This window comes from Acipenser ruthenus, chromosome 52, assembly GCF_902713425.1.
Source record: "Acipenser ruthenus chromosome 52, fAciRut3.2 maternal haplotype, whole genome shotgun sequence".
In the NCBI taxonomy this organism is placed as follows: domain Eukaryota; kingdom Metazoa; phylum Chordata; class Actinopteri; order Acipenseriformes; family Acipenseridae; genus Acipenser; species Acipenser ruthenus.
The window spans coordinates 7,183,976-7,204,157 of NC_081240.1; the positions used below are offsets into that span (position 1 = coordinate 7,183,976).

Below are 20,182 nucleotides of genomic sequence, written 5' to 3' on the forward strand. Positions count from 1 at the left end.
TTTCTATATGCACTCACACACACACACACACACACACACACACTGAGGCACACACACACACACACACACAGAGGTACTGACACGCACACACACACACACACTGAGGCACACACACACTGAGGCAAACACACACACACTGAGGCAAACAAACACACACACACACACACACACAGAGGTACTGACACGCACACACAGAGGTACTGACACGCACACACACACACTCTCTCTCTCTCACACACACACACACACACTCTCTCTCACACACACACACACACACACACACACACACACACACACACACACAGAGCTGCTTTGTTTCAGCAGGGAAGTGCTTTCTTCTCTCCCTCACACACTGTGTAAACGGGGGTGGATGTGCCCCTCAGTGTTCAAAGTTATATTAAATTGATTAGACCTTACAACTGAATCTTTTCCCATCACTTGACAATGCAGCTACTGTTCAACCACCTTCACTGATTTAGTTTTCTTTATTTTCGGTCACCTGATCACTCTTCAATTGAACGACGACAACATTGCCTGCTGGTGGTACAGCGGCTGTTCTTTTCTCAGAAAAGTGGACCTTTGGTGCCACCTAGTGGCTAATCCTCATAGTTCCAACCAAAGCTCCAGTAACCCTTCATACATGCTTCGTTAAAACTGTTTTTTTTTTTTTTTTTTTTTTTTTTTTTTAAACCCAGTCCCTGAATGACTTCAAAATGTACAGGTTTGGTTTAATTTAAAATTACTAAAAGAAACAACCAAATTCAATGGCAAACGTTTTCACCAGAAGTCTTGTGTCTTCAGGTTTCAGTTTGTTTTTTAGCATGCATTGTTGTCCAGTGCACATAAACAGCACATACAGACACAGTATATTACAAAAAACACAGACCTGGTGGATCAAAGTGGAGTGGCAAGTTTCTCTGAACAAACAAAACAGGCAGATAGGTGCATCTGTGAAGTTTTCCCTGAATGTCCCGGCTAGCTGTAGGTAGAGTCACCACTACAAGACTTGAAAGCAGCGTTCTGTTTATTTAGGTGAACACAGCAGAGCAGAGTTACAAATGTAACAGGGTCCAAATGACCCGTTATTTCACATTTCTATTTTGCACTTATTTATTATTTGTATATTTTGATTTGCGCACGTTTTCTTTGATCCAGCACGTTCATTGATTTTGTAAGCTAATTAATTAATGACCCAGCAATTGAAAATTCGCACCTGACTATAAATACCCCTTGATTTTAGTTTTCCATGATGGCCATCCATTGTCTGTCATGTCTGTCTGTCTGTCTGTCTGTCTGTCTGTCTGTGTTTGTGCGTGTAGGAAAGGGGACCTGAGACGGAATGAAAATAAATGGTAAACCTAGTAGTTGTTGCTGCTGCTGTGACGATGACAATGATGATGATGATGATGATGATGATGATGATGATGATGACAATGACAATGTTGATGATGATGATGATGACGATGATGATGATGATGACAATGATGATGACGATGACAATGATGATGATGATGACAATGATGATGATGATGATGATGATGATGGTGATGATGATGACAATGATGATGATGATAATGATGACGATGATGATGTTGACGATGACAATGATGACGATGACAATGATGATGATGATGATGATGATGATGATGATGATGATGATGATGATGATGATGATGATGATGATGTCGTTGGGAATAATGTTTATCGATGTCCCCTCCTCTGCACGCACTGGCGTTTTGTGTTTTGTGTTTGTTTTCAAACCGGTTGTTTTTATTTTCGGATTTTTACTGTGATTTTAAACGAAACCCCTGTTTAATAGTTTTTTTTTTGTACAAAGCACTTACGTGCTATGGTAATGATCTGCTGCTAATTCTTAATTCTGTACAATAAAACATTATTTTAATTGACAATAACTGTGTCCTTGTTACTCTCTTCCCTGATTTGCCCTCCGAAAAAAATAACTTTAATTCTGAGTGTGCAATTCCCTCGCTGGCGTAGTCAGGGCTACCTTGCAGGTGTTACACAAACAATTCACTGAACAGACACTGCAATGTTTCTGTAAATACAGTGTAGTGGGATTGTTCATGTGTGGGTTTGTACCCAGCTCATACAGTGTAGTGGGATTGTTCATGTGTGCTTATGTACCCAGCTCATACAGTGTAGCGGGATTGTTTATGTTTGGGTCTATACTCTCCTCATACACATTTACTTAGATATACTGTTTACTGTCTTCTGTTCAAATGCGGTGACTTCTTTAGTGTCATATAGAAGTCTTATTTCACAAGGCACAAGGTCTCAAAGAGGGGTGACTTCTGGACCATTCTGGACAACAGACTTGCCGCATATTTTCACTGTCAATGTGATCAGCAGCCCATTTACACAACAAGTTACACGTGTGTTCTACAGATAGCAGGTATTCACAAACCCGTGTCGCTTTAGCTAATCTGAAGAGTGCTATGAATGCACATAATGATGATCGAATCCAGGAACTGTGGGGTTCACTCTTAAATTATAACATTAACTGTGATCCTTCACACTATATGGATCAGATAAAGAGAGCACGTTCCCAAATGTGCCACCTGCTGCCCATTGAAAGCAACTGCACCTGTATAACTTGTCTCTCCAAGGTGCTGTAGCGCTGATACCTCTGCACCTGTATAACGTGTCTCTCCAAGGTGCTGTAGCACTGATACCTCTGCACCTGTATAACGTGTCTCTCCAAGGTGCTGTAGCGCTGATACCTCTGCACCTGTATAACGTGTCTCTCCAAGGTGCTGTAGCGCTGATACCTCTGCACCTGTATAACATGCCTCTCCAAGGTGCTGAAGCACTGATACCTCTGTTTGTACAGAATAATGCATATGTGCTCACTAGGTTGGTAACTTATCAATCTATCAGGAGCTTTTACAAGCGCTGCTAAATGTTGATTTTAATTATGTTTAAAAACTGAGCTGTGTGAAACAGAGATGCAAGTTTTGTTTTCAGAATTTAATAATACAAAGTTCCGTTACAAACCCCTTCATTTAACATATCTTGATAATATAAATGGGATAGAAACTTGTGTTTAGGGCTTCTGATTTTCGGTGTTTCCTCCGACTTTTCTGCTGTCCTTTAGAAATTCATTTGATACCTGTTAAGCCGTTCGTGTATCTCAATCACAACTGAGAAACATATTCATAGTAACATTGGTTTAATTTACGGGGATTTATCTATGAAACAACTCGAGGAGCTTTTAAATCGTAAGTCTTACTTTTCCATTTCAAAGCAGAAGTGACTTCTCTTCATTAATGTAAATGCAGTCCTGCTGAAAGATTGTAATAAAGTGTAAAATACTGTATTTTTCATTATGGCTTTAATAAAGATTAATCACTTTTTGACATGTTGCGATCTTGTTTGTAAGTTGTTTGTTAGTGAAAAATGAAGGCTGGTTCAATTTAAAAGCTTATTTACACAGAAAGTAACAGTATTAAATCAATGTTACTATGAACGCGTTTCTCAGTGTGATTGAGATACACGAATGTCTTAACAGGTATCAATTGAATTGTTAAAGGAGAGCGGAGAAGAATCCATGTTAACTAACTTATTCACATGTTATGATGGTAACTGCTAATACATAGCCTGTGTAATAAATAATCCATTCCTTACTCAAGCTTGCGTTTTATTATCTTAATATCAATACTGTACAATCCATTTTCAACAAATTGAGAAATACAAACCTGATGCTTTATAATGTTAAACTGGTGACCCTGAAGCCAGTCACTAGGTTACTAAAAGTATCATTTAGACTAAACAATTAAAATCCGAGCAGAAACGTATTTGTTAATAAATAATAACACCGTGTAACAATTTTTTTTTTTTTTTTTTTGGTTCCTGGGTAGTAAGTGTTATTTCCTAATTGCTTATGCCTCAAAAGTATAGAAAATGGCTATTATTCCCCACAAACTTTGCTATTGTGACCAGGACAGTGATATTTTGAAATTTACCTATTTTCCAGAACATTGCAGATAGATTCAGTGCTGAGTAAACTTGGAGTAACTTCTAGAACTTTCTAGAACTTTCCAGTAATATAAATAGTAGTATAAATACAGGGGCCTTAAGCCCACCAGTTCAGTTTAGTTCCAGCTGCCTAAGTGGATACATATCTGCATTTTTCTGAGATGGCATCAAGAGGCTGCAAGCATCCGGCAGACGCATTTTGCTATCTCTGCGGCCAATTTATCAAGACAAGAGCGAAAAAGTACTCCGTGGAAGCATCTGCTAAGATGTGTGAGGCCTGCAAGGCATATTTCGGCATGCCTGTCAGGGATCAAGACAAACCCTGGGCACCTCATTTCACCTGCGAGCACTGCAAAAAAACTCTGGAAGGTAAGATTTACAATTGTTGCTCGGAATTTTATGTTATAAAATTTGTTAAAATTTTTAAAATTGTAAAAGTTTTTAATTTTAAAATGTTTTACAATTTTCAATGTTATTGAAAAAATATATCATATACGAAAAATGTTGCATCAAGACCTTGCTGGACGCCTTGAAGTATGATGAGTACGGCTGGGAGGTCATAGGAGACTTCAAAATGGTGGCATTCCTGATGGGTCTCCAAGGCAGTTTTACCAAGTTTCCCTGCTATCCTTGCCTTTGGGACAGCAGGGACACCAAGGCGCACTACCACAGGCGGGACTGGCCACAGCGGACCAAGTTCTCTGTGGGGAGGAACAACGTCAAGTGGGAGCCACTGGTGGACCCCCGGAAGGTGCTGATGCCACCACTGCACATCAAATTGGGCCTTATGAAACAATTTGTCAGAGCTCTAGATAAGGAGTCGGCAGCCTTCAAGTACCTTCAAGACTTCTTCCCTAAGCTGTCTGAGGCAAAGGTCAAAGCCGGTGTCTTCGTTGGACCACAGATAAAGAAGATCCTGGAGTGCAATGAATTCTCCAAGAAGCTCACTAGTAAGGAGAAAGCGGCTTGGAACAGCTTTGTCGCAGTGGTTCGGGGCTTCCTGGGCAATCACAAGGCCAAAAACTATGTGGAGCTGGTTGAGACTCTGGTGAAGAACTACGGCACAATGGGCTGTAGGATGTCCCTCAAAGTCCATATCCTTGATGCTCATCTTGATAAATTCAAGGAGAACATGGGAGCATACTCGGAGGAGCAAGGCGAGCGCTTCCACCAGGATATACTGGATTTTGAACGCCGCTACCAAGGACAGTAAAACGAGAAAATGATGGAAGACTACATTTGGGGGCTGATTCGTGAAAGTGATTTACAGTATAATCGTAAATCTCGAAAAACTACTCAGTTCTAAATCTTTTGTAGTCATTTTTGTATTACTTTAGTATAAATACATGTTAATTTGGATTCATATGTTGTTGTTTTCTGACTTTATGTGAACGAAAAGACACAAATTCACCCGTTTTCTCATTGGAAATAGGTAAATTTCAAAATATCACTGTGCTGGTCACAAAGCAAAGTTTGTGGGGAATAATAGCCATTTTCTATACTTTTGAGGCATAAGCAATTAGGAAATAACACTTACTACCCAGGAACCAAAAAAAAATTGTTACACGGTGTAATCTTTAAACAAGAATTTACAATCCATCCCACAGGAGCAGCGGTACCCCGCATATTATCCATTGACTACCGATGCAGAATGACTGTGTGGGACAGATGTTCTTCATTTACACAACACACATTCATGGTGGCACTGCCATTGCAAAAGCATGTTTTGTGCTAAATGGCTTCTCTGCATTCAAAAACAGCAGCACCTGGGAAATCTAATTCTTTCACGTACTATATTCTAAATCTTTCACATACTATATTCTAAATCCTTCACATACTATATTCTAAATCTTTCACGTACTATATTCTAAGTCTTTCACATACTATATTCTAAATCTTTCACGTAATATATTCTAAATCTTTCACATACTATATTCTAAATCTTTCACGTACTATATTCTAAATCCTTCACATACTATATTCTAAATCTTTCACGTACTATATTCAAGTCCTTTGAAGCCCAGCTGATCAGGTGTTATTGGTTTAGTAAAGATGTTTTGCAACATGGCTGCTAATATTTGGGACAGATTTTTTTTTAGACAATAACTGTGGTATCAAAGGTAGTCTTGATTTTCCTTGGGGATGACTGACTGAAATAATTACATTATGGGAGTGGGGGTGGGGGGGGTGTCACAGGATTGGAGCAATAATTTGTTGTATTTTATTTGTTTGTAAAATTCACTAGGAATACTGTCCTCCCTTGCAGTTCTCCCTGATCAGGAAGTGGCTTACTCTGTTGTCTCTCTTCATCAATCTTGGAAGCCCTTAAAGAAAACATCTGAGAATCTCCTTTTTTTGCTCTTATTCTCTGATTCATATAGATGGTGATAGAATGATACATGGAGATTCTCAACATTCATTCTTATTACAATAATAATTTTATAATAATTTAGCAGTTTTAGTTTTCTGATGGGACTCTTCATGCTGCAGAGACATATTTTTAAGCTCTTGTTCAATAAAATCTATTTACTTTCTGTTCCATACATAAAATAGCTGCTTTTTGAACAGACATTGCTCTCAAATACGGCATAAATGCCCCTCAGAAGCAGGAAGAATGTCTCTTTCTGGGGTTAGTCTCCACAGATCTTTTAGGTCAATTCAGATCCATCCCAAAGCTTGGTTGCAATGTTTATATTCTTGCTCCAATCCTGTAATTATTGTCTTCTTTGCTTCCTGTCAGTCAGAAGCACAGTGCACCTGATTAATCAGTGGCAGGAGATATTCTAGAGTTCCTCTGAGCAGCAGTGGTGTTCTAGTTCCCCTGAGTCAGCTGTGCTCGCTGGCTTCGGCTGCAGTCTGCCTGGCATCCCCCGCAGCAGCGAGCAGAGCGACTAGCTCGCTACACTGTGCTGCACCCCTTGCATTGGTCATGTGTGCAATCCTAGTAAACATCAAATGAGTTGCTGTTGAATTCTCAGTCTATTAGATACTTTTAGGAGCCATTCAAAATGATCATCAATTACAGAAAACGTACACAACAACTGCTGTAGCATTGTGGAGCTGAAGAGTTCTATACTGGTATGCTTATCTAAGGCTCAACTTGGTGTAGATTTCCTATTCACTCCAGCAGTATAATGGAAGCTGAGGCAACTGGATCTCCGGTGAGCCGTCCATGTCAGGCCTGATGAGAAACGTAAAGAAACAGAACCATTGCAGAACCATTGCCGTGCCGCTGTCTGTCTGTCTGCCATTGAAGATCATTGAGGGTATAGTTAGCACACTGTGGTCCCATTCTACCAGCCTCACCCCATTGTAGCTGCCCTATACTTGTGCTACCATTGCCCCTCAGTGTGATACAGAGCCATTGCAGTGCCGCTGTCTGTCTGTCTGCCATTGAAGATCATTGAGGGTATAGTTAGCACACTGTGGTCCATTCTACCAGCCTCACTCCATTGCAGCTGCCATTGTAATACAGAACACTATTTTCTATATGCACTCACACACACACACACACACACACACTGAGGCACACACACTCACACACACACACACACACACACACACACACACACACACTCACTCTCTCTCACACACACACACACACTCACACACACTCTCTCTCTCTCACACACACACAGACACACACACTCACACTCACACATACACTCACAATCACACACACAATCACATACACATACACACACACACTGACACACACACACTGACACACACACATAAACACTGTGTAAAGTGGGGTGGATGTGCCCCTCAGTGTTCAAAGTTATATCAAATTGATTAGACCATACAACTGAATCTTTTCCCATAACTTGACAATGCAGCTACTGTTCAACCACCTTCACTGATTTAGTTTTCTGTATTTTCGGTCACCTGATCACTCTTCAATTGAACAGACTACAACATTGCCTGCTTGTGGTACAGCGGCTGTTCTTTTCTCAGAAAAGTGGACCTTTGGTGCCCCCTAGTGGCTATTCCTCATAGTTACATCCAAATTTCTAGTAACTCTTCATACACGCCTTTTTTTTTTTAAACCCAGGCCCTGAATGACTTCAAAATGTACAGGTTTGGTTTAATTTAAAATTACTAAAAGAAACAACCAAATTCAATGGCAAATGTTTGGACCAGAAGTCTTCAGTCTTCAGGTTTCCGTTTGTTTCTAAGCATGCATTGTTTTCCAGTGCACATAAACAGCACATACAGACACAGTATATTACACAAAACACAGACCTGGTGGATCAAAGTGGAGTGGCAAGTTTCTCTGAACAAACAAAACAGGCAGATAGGTGCATCTGTGAAGTTTTCCCTGAATGTCCCGGCTAGCTGTAGGTAGAGTCACCACTACAAGACTTGAAAGCAGCGTTCTGTTTATTTAGGTGAACACAGCAGAGCAGAGTTACAAATGTAACAGGGTCCAAATGACCCGTTATTTCACATTTCTATTTTGCACTTATTTATTATTTGTATATTTTGATTTGTGCACGATTTCCTTGATCCGGCACTTCCATTGATTTTGTAAGCTAATTAATTAATGACCCAGCAATTGAAAATTCGCACCTGATTATAAATACCCCTTGATTTTAGTTTTCCATGATGGCCATCCACCGTTTGTCTTGTCTATCTGTCTGTCTGTCTGCCTGCCTGTCTGTCTGTCTGTCTTTGTTTGTGCGTGTAGGAAAGGGGACCTGAGACGGAATGAAAATAAATGGTAAACCTAGTAAGTTGCTGCTGCTGTGACGATGACAATGATGATGACGATGACAATGATGATGATGATGACAATGTTGATGATGATGATGACAATGATGATGATGATGATGATGATGACGATGACAATGATGATGATGATGATGATGATGAATAGTGTTTATCGATGTCCCCTCCTCTGCACGCACTGGCGTTTTGTGTTTTGTGTTTGTTTTTAAACCGGTTGTTTTTATTTTCGGATTTTTACTGTGATTTTAAACGAAACCCCTGTTTAATAGTTTTTTTTTTGTACAAAGCACTTACGTGCTATGGTAATGATCTGCTGCTAATTCTTAATTCTGTACAATAAAACAATTTTAATTGACAATAACTGTGTCCTTGTTACTCTCTTCCCTGATTTGCCCTCCGAAAAAAAGAACTTTAATTCTGAGGGTGCAATTCCCTCGCTGGCGTAGTCAGGGCTAGCTTGCAGGTGTTACACAAACAATTCACTGAACAGACACTGCAATGTTTCTGTAAATACAGTGTAGTGGGATTGTTTATGTGTGGTTATGTACCCAGCTCATACAGTGTAGTGGGATTGTTCATGTGTGGGTCTGTACCCTCCTCATACACATTTACTTAGATATACTGTTTACTGTCTTCTGTTCAAATGCGGTGACTTCTTTAGTGTCATATAGAAGTCTTATTTCACAAGGCACAAGGTCTCAAAGAGGGGTGACTTCTGGACCATTCTGGACAACAGACTTGCCGCATATTTTCACTGTCAATGTGATCAGCAGCCCATTTACACAACAAGTTACACGTGTGTTCTACAGATAGCAGGTATTCACAAACCCGTGTCGCTTTAGCTAATCTAAAGAGTGCTATGAATGCACATAATGATGATCGAATCCAGGAACTGTGGGGTTCACGCTTAAAATATAACATTAACTGTGATCCTTCACACTATATGGATCAGATAAAGAGAGCACGTTCCCAAATGTGCCACCTGCTGCCCATTGAAAGCAACTGCACCTGTATAACGTGTCTCTCCAAGGTGCTGTAGCGCTGATACCTCTGCACCTGTATAACGTGTCTCTCCAAGGTGCTGTAGCGCTGATACCTCTGCACCTGTATAACGTGTCTCTCCAAGGTGCTGTAGCGCTGATACCTCTGCACCTGTATAACATGTCTCTCCAAGGTGCTGTAGCGCTGATACCTCTGCACCTGTATAACGTGTCTCTCCAAGGTGCTGTAGCAGTGATACCTCTGCACCTGTATAACGTGTCTCTCCAATGTGCTGTAGCACTGATACCTCTGCACCTGTATAACGTGTCTCTCCAAGGTGCTGTAGCACTGATACCTCTGCACCTGTATAACGTGTCTTTCCAAGATGCTGTAGCGCTGATACCTCTGCACGTGTATAACGTGTCTCTCCATGGTGCTGTAGCACTGATACCTCTGCACCTGTATAACATGTCTCTCCAAGGTGCTGTAACGCTGATACCTCTGCACCTGTATAACGTGTCTCTCCAAGGTGCTGTAGCACTGATACCTCTGCACCTGTATAACATGTCTCTCCAAGGTGCTGTAACGCTGATACCTCTGCACCTGTATAACGTGTCTCTCCAAGGTGCTGTAACGCTGATACCTCTGCACCTGTATAACATGTCTCTCCAAGGTGCTGTAGCACTGATACCTCTGCACCTGTATAACGTGTCTCTCCGAGGTGCTGTAGCGCTGATACCTCTGCACCTGTATAACGTGTCTCTCCAAGATGCTGTAGCACTGATACCTCTGCACCTGTATAACGTGTCTCTCCAAGGTGCTGTAGCACTGAAACCTCTGCACCTGTATAACGTGTCTCTCCAAGGTGCTGTAGCGCTGAAACCTCTGCACCTGTATAACGTGTCTCTCCAAGATGCTGTAGCGCTGATACCTCTGCACCTGTATAACGTGTCTCTCCGAGGTGCTGTAGCACTGATACCTCTGCACCTGTATAACATTTCTCTCCAAGGTGCTGTAGCGCTGATACCTCTGCACCTGTATAACGTGTCTCTCCAAGGTGCTGTAGCAGTGATACCTCTGCACCTGTATAACGTGTCTCTCCAATGTGCTGTAGCACTGATACCTCTGCACCTGTATAACGTGTCTCTCCAAGGTGCTGTAGCACTGATACCTCTGCACCTGTATAACATGTCTCTCCAAGGTGCTGTAACGCTGATACCTCTGCACCTGTATAACGTGTCTCTCCAAGGTGCTGTAGCACTGATACCTCTGCACCTGTATAACATGTCTCTCCAAGGTGCTGTAACGCTGATACCTCTGCACCTGTATAACGTGTCTCTCCAAGGTGCTGTAACGCTGATACCTCTGCACCTGTATAACATGTCTCTCCAAGGTGCTGTAACGCTGATACCTCTGCACCTGTATAACTTGTCTCTCCAAGGTGCTGTAGCGCTGATACCTCTGCACCTGTATAACGTGTCTCTCCAAGGTGCTGTAGCGCTGATACCTCTGCACCTGTATAACGTGTCTCTCCAAGGTGCTGTAGCGCTGATACCTCTGCACCTGTATAACGTGTCTCTCCAAGGTGTTGTAGCGCTGATACCTCTGCACCTGTATAACTTGTTTCTCCAAGGTGCTGTAGCGCTGATACCTCTGCACCTGTATAACGTGTCTCTCCAAGGTGCTGTAGCACTGATACCTCTTTTTGTACAGAATAATGCGTATGTTCTCACTAGTTTGGTTTTTATCAATCTATCAGTAGTTTTGTTTTCATAATTTAATAATATAAAGCCCCCCCCCCCCCCCCTCATTTCACATATCTTGATAATATAACTGTATATCTTGTAATAGTAACTTATGTTTAGGGCTTCTGATTTTCGATGTTTCTTCAGACTTTTCTGCTGTCCTTTAGAAATTCAATTGATACCTGTTACCTTATACCTGATACATAAATGGGCTTTTAAATCGTAAGTCTTACTTTTCCATTTCAAAGCAGAAGTGACTTATCTTTATTTATGTAAATACAGTCACACAGAATGATTGTAATAAAGTGTGTCCAACAAAAAATACTTTATTTTTTTAAAATGTATTTGCTTACTACTGTAAGTCGCCCTGGATAAGGCTGTCTGCTAAGAAATAAATAATAATAATAATAATATCTTTAATAAAGATGAGTCGCTTATTGACATGTTGCGATCTCGTTCTGCTTTTTAGTGAAAAAATGAAACCTTGGCCAATTTAAAAGCCTATTTACACAGAAAAATAACAGTATATTAAATCAATGTTATTATGAACGCGTTTCTCAGTGTGATTGAGATACACGAATGTCTTCACAGGTATCAATTGAATTGTTAAAGGAGAGCGGAGAAGAACTCGGGGTAAAGCATCGACAATCACAAGCCCTGCTTCTGTTACACAGCAGAGTCTGCAGAATTGGGGTTAATGTGCAGCCGAATGATTCACCCAGTCAGGAAACAGACAAATATGAAACTGTATCCTGATTCTTCTGAATAAATTAAACAGTAAATCCGTCTGTTTCTGATGCCAAATCCATGTTAACTAACTTATTCACATGTTATGATGGTAACTGCTAATACGTAGCCTGTGTAATAAATAATCCATTCCTTACTCAAGTTTGCGTTTTATTGTCTTAATATCAATACGGTACAATCCATTTTCAACAAATTGAGAAAAAACAAATCTGATGCTTTATAATGTTAAACTGGTGACCCTGAAGTCAGTCACTAGGTTACTAAAAATATCAATTAGACTAAACAATTAAAATCTCAGCGGAAACGTATGTGTTAATAATACAAGACTATAATGTGTGAGTTTAGTTATGGGGGCTGATGGAAGCGCTTCTCTTTTCAGGTTAACGACATGCGCAGATACACCCGCTTATAAAATGCGGTCTGATATACAGTCTATGCAGCGCCTCAGAAAAAAAAATACATACTGATTCGTGAAATTAGTTCCTCCATTGAATGTGCTCTGACTCTTTTTTCTAATTTCTTTATGAAACATTACGAGCTGTGGCCGCCAGGTGGCACAAAGGGCGTCTGACAAATACATGAATAGTAATAATAGCAAATCTGAACACAACACTTCATGTGAAATACAGGAGTGTTTTTAGTTTACTGATAGAGTGTCTGAATGCATAGATAATAATAATAATAATAATAATAATAATAATAATAATAATAATAATGTTGCACTATAAAATACTTTAAACAGTTAATAAACAAAAAGGATCCAGGAAGGAATTTGTAAAGAAACACGGTTGGGATTGCATATTTAAAATGTATAACAATAAAATAATCGTGTTGAAAATATCAGACAGCTCTTCTGACAGCTGGAGATGCACCGGCTTCAGATTGGACTTCTACTGCTACCAGAACCACGAAAAAAAAAATACTACAACTGTACAATTACTACTACTGATAATGAGAACAACAACACTGCTGGATATATAGGGATGTTCAATAACTCTGCTCTATAGATTTCACAAGTCCAGCCTTTATATTACATCGGAGTTGCCGGAGGTCAGGGTGGTAAACTTTTATCAAAGCAAGCTCTGTTTTGTAATGGGACCGCCCATCTCTAGTGTGTCCAGTAGGAATGCGTGGGCGGGGTCATGTATTTATTTCCAGTCTTTAGGATCGTTTCCAGGTCGCGTCGGGTGTGGATGCAGCTTCAAGGTGCATGTTTACTAGAGCAGGTGTTTCTTTCAACACTGTACATTTGAGACCTTTATAACGAATGGAAGTGCACAGCAGCTGAGATTCATGGGATTATTTTGTCAGCTCCAATCCCTATCAATGTAAGGTCGTGTAAATAGCAGCTCACAATACTTGCCATGTCAAAGGCATGTCAGTGTAGTTTCTAGCAGATTCCTGTATACAGTAGAATCCTGTTAGCTGAATAGCGTTTGAACTTGATGCTGAAGTTTATGGTAACACTTTATATGAAGGGGTCATTTTTAAATAGTCTATTAACACGTTATAGAGGCTTAAGATGGGTTAAAATGTTTTATAATGCATTATAGAACAAGTCAAACAGGGTAGTAGCAGCATTTATAATGTGTTATAAACACTGAATAGATGATATAAGAAATATGCAATACATGAAAATATAAAACTGTATATTAGCTGTAAACAAATCAGGACAAATCACATTAAACACAAATGATTTACACTTCATTGTATGGGCCATTTATTTTGTAGTTTAAATTAATCTGCTTTAAAAACAGAAACACCTGCCATAGCAGTGTCAATATGGTGTAGGGCCTCCATGGGCAGCCAGCACGGCACTGATTGGACGTGTCAGGTAGCGATTCTGCAAGGTGCTTTTTAAATTGTGCTGGAGGGATACTGGACCATTCCTCAATGATTACCAGCCTCTAATTCCTTCAGGTTGTGTTGTATTGGGGGTGGAAATCTGCAGTCAAGTCAGAATGGCCCATACATAGAGAGAGTCACATCACTTTAGAGACTGTTCCTTGTGAAAAAGCCTCAGTAGTAATTTGTGCCTATTTGAAAAAGGACGCATCTGCCAGCCAAGCACCTCTTATCAGCCCTCTATCAAAGTCTGTCAGATCTGTGGTCCCATCGTGACTCAAACAGACTTGTGTCAGGGAGATGCATCTTTTACACATCACAGAATACATGTCAGGAATACCATTTCAATCAGGCCTGTGGATGACACAAAAGTGTGTGCTGCATGTAGCAGGTTTTCCAATGTTTTTGTCCCATTTTTTGTCACCATTGAAGAAATCTAGAACTGAAAGTGAAAATTGAAGGGGTTAAAATACCTCCAACACCGAGAAATTATCGCCCCCCTGCTGGGAGAAACAAAGAACTGCAGTTTAGTCTCCTCAATACAAGGGTGTTCGGATATCGGCTTCCCTTTGATCAAGGTGTTTTTTTTTTCAGCATGCTACAGCACTGAGGAATCTGTTCGGAAACAATTTATTTATTCTAAATATATATGTGCGTGCGTGAGTGTGTGTGCGTGCGTGAGTCTCTTAAACAATAATCTAGACAATGACAAGCATTATTTATATAATTTAGCTACATCTGGTAAATCTATAAACCTGGAGCTTCATGCATACCTTTATAAAGGCAATCAATAGGTACAAGATGCCTTTTCCTTGTGTTATTATTATTATTATTATTATTATTATTATTATTATTATTATTATTATTATTATTATGTTTGTAAATGATCTCTTTGGAATTCTGAAATGGTTGGATAATTACCCTCACAAGCACTTCACTAGATGCAGTTGGTCTACTTGGTATGCAGTTCAGTTGCAATATTTATTTTTGCTTATTTTAACAATAATGTGAATGAAATATCATCACAATAAAGAAGATATTTCCATGGATATCGTAAATGACAATCAAATTGCATTACATGTACAATCTGCCCAAATTGGAAAAGTAGAAACATGTTTTAAGCTTGGCCGTTGTCGCCCTCTTCAGGACAAACTCTGCAGCTGCGCAGAGCCTGATTGAAAGCAATTCTTTTCACTTGGTGTGGTTCCATTGGAAATGTAGGGCTCTATTCACACAACCTTCAGGACTGTTCCAAGCACTGTTTTGTTAAAGACTCTTTATGGTTTAAATCAAGTTGTTTAGAGAGGGGGAGCAGTTTATTGTTTATTAATTTTATGGTTTATTATTATTCAAAGCACCCTTTAAGGTCAATAATCTTTAAAATCAGGTTTTAAATTAAAACCAAAACATGAATGTAAAGAAGCAACATTTTAATAACCTTTTTTTTATGTTTCTGTACTTCAATTAATGCAAACCTTTTTTTCATGTACTTTTTCTTTAAATGTTTTGTAAAGTTTTAATTTTCAATACATGTTTTGTTCTGCGCCTCCTTCTGAAATGAACATAAACTAAGTGGACTGTCAACAGCAGCTGCTCTCTGGAAACGTGAAGTGAACAAAAAAACTTTGGAGAAAGTGTTAAACACACAAAAAATATATTCTACTATAACAATGACCACACAGTGCTGCTTTAACTAAACAATACCAGCAGACCAGCCTATTTCATAGAGGTCTTTGTAACTAAACTATACCAGCAGACCAGCCTATTTCATACAGGTCTTTGTAACTAAACTATACCAGCAGACCAGCCTATTTCATACAGGTCTTTGTAACTAAACAATACCAGCAGACCAGCCTATTTCATACAGGTCTTTGTAACTAAACAATACCAGCAGACCAGCCTATTTCATACAGGTCTTTGTAACTAAACTATACCAGCAGACCAGACTATGTCAAAGGTTTACCTACCAGTTAATTAGATACCGTTCTGTACATACGAAACGCATCTGTTTAATATAAAGAAGCAATTCAGACAGACTTCAGTTCTGGAGCAGGAACATTACTGAGCTGTATGTCTGGAAGCAAAAGTGATTTAAAAAAAACAGTAATTTTAATTATAATTAAAAACATTTATTGAACATTAAATAAATCAAAGTACTGTATTTGTATTCGCTAGTTACGGGAAGGTCAGACTCTAAAGATCAGTTAAAAAAGAAAATTGGCGCTTTTTTTGACGTCCTTGGCTTCCTATCACCTCACATTAGACACAAAATAAGGTGTTTCTAAAAACAGAAAAACATTTTAAATGTAAAAAAAAAAAAAAAGCAGTGGCAGATATCGGTGTATTTTTGGATTTATCCATAAATAACAACATCTTACTTAAAAATCAGAAGAAAATATATAAACTGCTAGGAATTTAAAATGGTGTGAAAGTTACACATTTTAATTAATGTAAAAAAAATCTGACCTGTTAAGGCATTTGCAAATGCTACAGAAAGTGATTATAAGCTTAAGAAATGAAAAATACAGTATTTTATGCTGGACACACTTTATTACAATCGTTCTGCGGGACTGTATTTAAAATGGAAAAGACTTACGATTTAAAAGCCCATTTAGTTGTCTCATAGATAAATCCCCGTAAATCAAACCAATGTTACTATGAACACGTTCCTCAGTTGTGATAGAGATACACGAACGGCTTAACATGTATCAATTGAATTCTTAAACGAGAGCAGAAAAGTCGGCGGAAACACCGAAAATCAGAAGCCCTACAAGTTACTATCCCAGTTATATTATCAAGATATGTTAAATAAGGGGGGGGGGGTATGGAACTTTGTATTATTAAATTATGAAAACGAAACGTGCATATCTCTCTTTCTCAAAGATTTTAAACATAAATAAAAACAACTAGCAAGGCTTGTAAAAGCTACTGATAGATCGATAAGATACCAACCTATTGAAAACATACGCATTATTCTGTACAAAAAGAGGTATCAGTGCTACAGCACCTTGGAGAGACACGTTATACAGGTGCAGAGGTATCAACGCTACAGCATCTTGGAGAGACACGTTATACAGGTGCAGAGGTATCAGTGCAACAGCACCTCGGAGAGACACGTTATACAGGTGCAGAGGTATCAGCGCTACAGCACCTCAGAGAGGCATGTTATACAGGTGCAGAGGTGTCGGCGCTACAGCACCTTGGAGAGACACGTTATACAGGTGCAGAGGTATCAGTGCTACAGCACCTTGGAGAGACACGTTATACAGGTGCAGAGGTATCAGCGCTACAGCACCTCGGAGAGACACGTTATACAGGTGCAGAGGTATCAGTGCTACAGCACCTTGGAGAGACACGTTATACAGGTGCAGAGGTATCAGCGCTACAGCACCTCGGAGAGACACGTTATACAGGTGCAGAGGTATCAGCGCTACAGCACCTTGGAGAGACACGTTATACAGGTGCAGAGGTATCAGCGCTACAGCACCTTGGAGAGACACGTTATACAGGTGCAGCAGGTGGCACATATGGGAACGTGCTCTCTTTATCTGATCCATATAGTGTGAAGGATCACAGTTAATGTTATATTTTAAGAGTGAACCCCACAGTTCCTGGATTCGATCATCATTATGTGCATTCATAGCACTCTTCAGATTAGCTAAAGCGACACGGGTTTGTGAATACCTGCTATCTGTAGAACACACGTGTAACTTGTTGTGTAAATGGGCTGCTGATCACATTGACAGTGAAAATATGCGGCAAGTCTGTTGTCCAGAATGGTCCAGAAGTCACCCCTCTTTGAGACCTTGTGCCTTGTGAAATAAGACTTCTATATGACACTAAAGAAGTCACCGCATTTGAACAGAAGACAGTAAACAGTATATCTAAGTAAATGTGTATGAGGAGAGTATAGACCCAAACATAAACAATCCCGCTACACTGTATGAGCTGGGTACATAACCACACATGAACAATCCCACTACACTGTATGAGCTGGGTACAAACCCACACATGAACAATCCCACTACACTGTATTTACAGAAACATTGCAGTGTCTGTTCAGTGAATTGTTTGTGTAACACCTGCAAGCTAGCCCTGACTACGCCAGCGAGGGAATTGCACCCTCAGAATTAAAGTTCTTTTTTTCGGAGGGCAAATCAGGGAAGAGAGTAACAAGGACACAGTTATTGTCAATTAAAAATGTTTTATTGTACAGAATTAAGAATTAGCAGCAGATCATTACCATAGCACGTAAGTGCTTTGTACAAAAAAAAACTATTAAACAGGGGTTTCGTTTAAAATCACAGTAAAAATCCGAAAATAAAAACAACCGGTTTAAAAACAAACACAAAACACAAAACGCCAGTGCGTGCAGAGGAGGGGACATCGATAAAAACTATTCATCATCATCATCATCATCATCATTGTCATCGTCATCATCATCATCATCATCATCATCAATGTCATCATCATCATCAACATTGTCATCATCATCATCATTGTCATCGTCATCATCATTGTCATCGTCACAGCAGCAGCAACTTACTAGGTTTACCATTTATTTTCATTCCGTCTCAGGTCCCCTTTCCTACACGCACAAACAAAGACAGACAGACAGACAGGCAGGCAGACAGACAGACAGATAGACAAGACAAACGGTGGATGGCCATCATGGAAAACTAAAATCAAGGGGTATTTATAATCAGGTGCGAATTTTCAATTGCTGGGTCATTAATTAATTAGCTTACAAAATCAATGGAAGTGCCGGATCAAGGAAATCGTGCACAAATCAAAATATACAAATAATAAATAAGTGCAAAATAGAAATGTGAAATAACGGGTCATTTGGACCCTGTTACATTTGTAACTCTGCTCTGCTGTGTTCACCTAAATAAACAGAACGCTGCTTTCAAGTCTCGTAGTGGTGACTCTACCTACAGCCAGCCGGGACATTCAGGGAAAACTTCACAGATGCACCTATCTGCCTGTTTTGTTTGTTCAGAGAAACTTGCCACTCCACTTTGATCCACCAGGTCTGTGTTTTGTGTAATATACTGTGTCTGTATGTGCTGTTTATGTGCACTGGAAAACAATGCATGCTTAGAAACAAACGGAAACCTGAAGACTGAAGACTTCTGGTCCAAACATTTGCCATTGAATTTGGTTGTTTCTTTTAGTAATTTTAAATTAAACCAAACCTGTACATTTTGAAGTCATTCAGGGCCTGGGTTTAAAAAAAAAAAGGCGTGTATGAAGAGTTACTAGAAATTTGGATGTAACTATGAGGAATAGCCACTAGGGGGCACCAAAGGTCCACTTTTCTGAGAAAAGAACAGCCGCTGTACCACAAGCAGGCAATGTTGTAGTCTGTTCAATTGAAGAGTGATCAGGTGACCGAAAATACAGAAAACTAAATCAGTGAAGGTGGTTGAACAGTAGCTGCATTGTCAAGTTATGGGAAAAGATTCAGTTGTATGGTCTAATCAATTTGATATAACTTTGAACACTGAGGGGCACATCCACCCCACTTTACACAGTGTTTATGTGTGTGTGTCAGTGTGTGTGTGTCAGTGTGTGTGTGTATGTGTGTGTGATTGTGTGTGTGATTGTGAGTGTATGTGTGAGTGTGAGTGTGTGTGTCTGTGTGTGTGTGAGAGAGAGAGAGTGTGTGTGAGTGTGTGTGTGTGTGTGAGAGAGAGTGAGTGTGTGTGTGTGTGTGTGTGTGTGTGTGTGTGTGTGTGTGAGTGTGTGTGCCTCAGTGTGTGTGTGTGTGTGTGTGTGTGAGTGCATATAGAAAATAGTGTTCTGTATTACAATGGCAGCTGCAATGGAGTGAGGCTGGTAGAATGGACCACAGTGTGCTAACTATACCCTCAATGATCTTCAATGGCAGACAGACAGACAGCGGCACTGCAATGGCTCTGTATCACACTGAGGGGCAATGGTAGCACAAGTATAGGGCAGCTACAATGGGGTGAGGCTGGTAGAATGGGACCACAGTGTGCTAACTATACCCTCAATGATCTTCAATGGCAGACAGACAGACAGCGGCACGGCAATGGTTCTGCAATGGTTCTGTTTCTTTACGTTTCTCATCAGGCCTGACATGGACGGCTCACCGGAGATCCAGTTGCCTC

At 39.9% G+C, this 20,182-nt stretch overlaps 1 protein-coding gene across 1 annotated transcript in view; it reads right to left on the bottom strand.

The window, feature by feature from the left end:
* LOC117968552 (GTPase IMAP family member 8-like) overlaps window positions 1-20,182 on the bottom strand; it is a 424,412-nt gene that overhangs the window by 83,675 nt on the left and 320,555 nt on the right. The gene's annotated exons all lie outside the window — the stretch shown is intronic.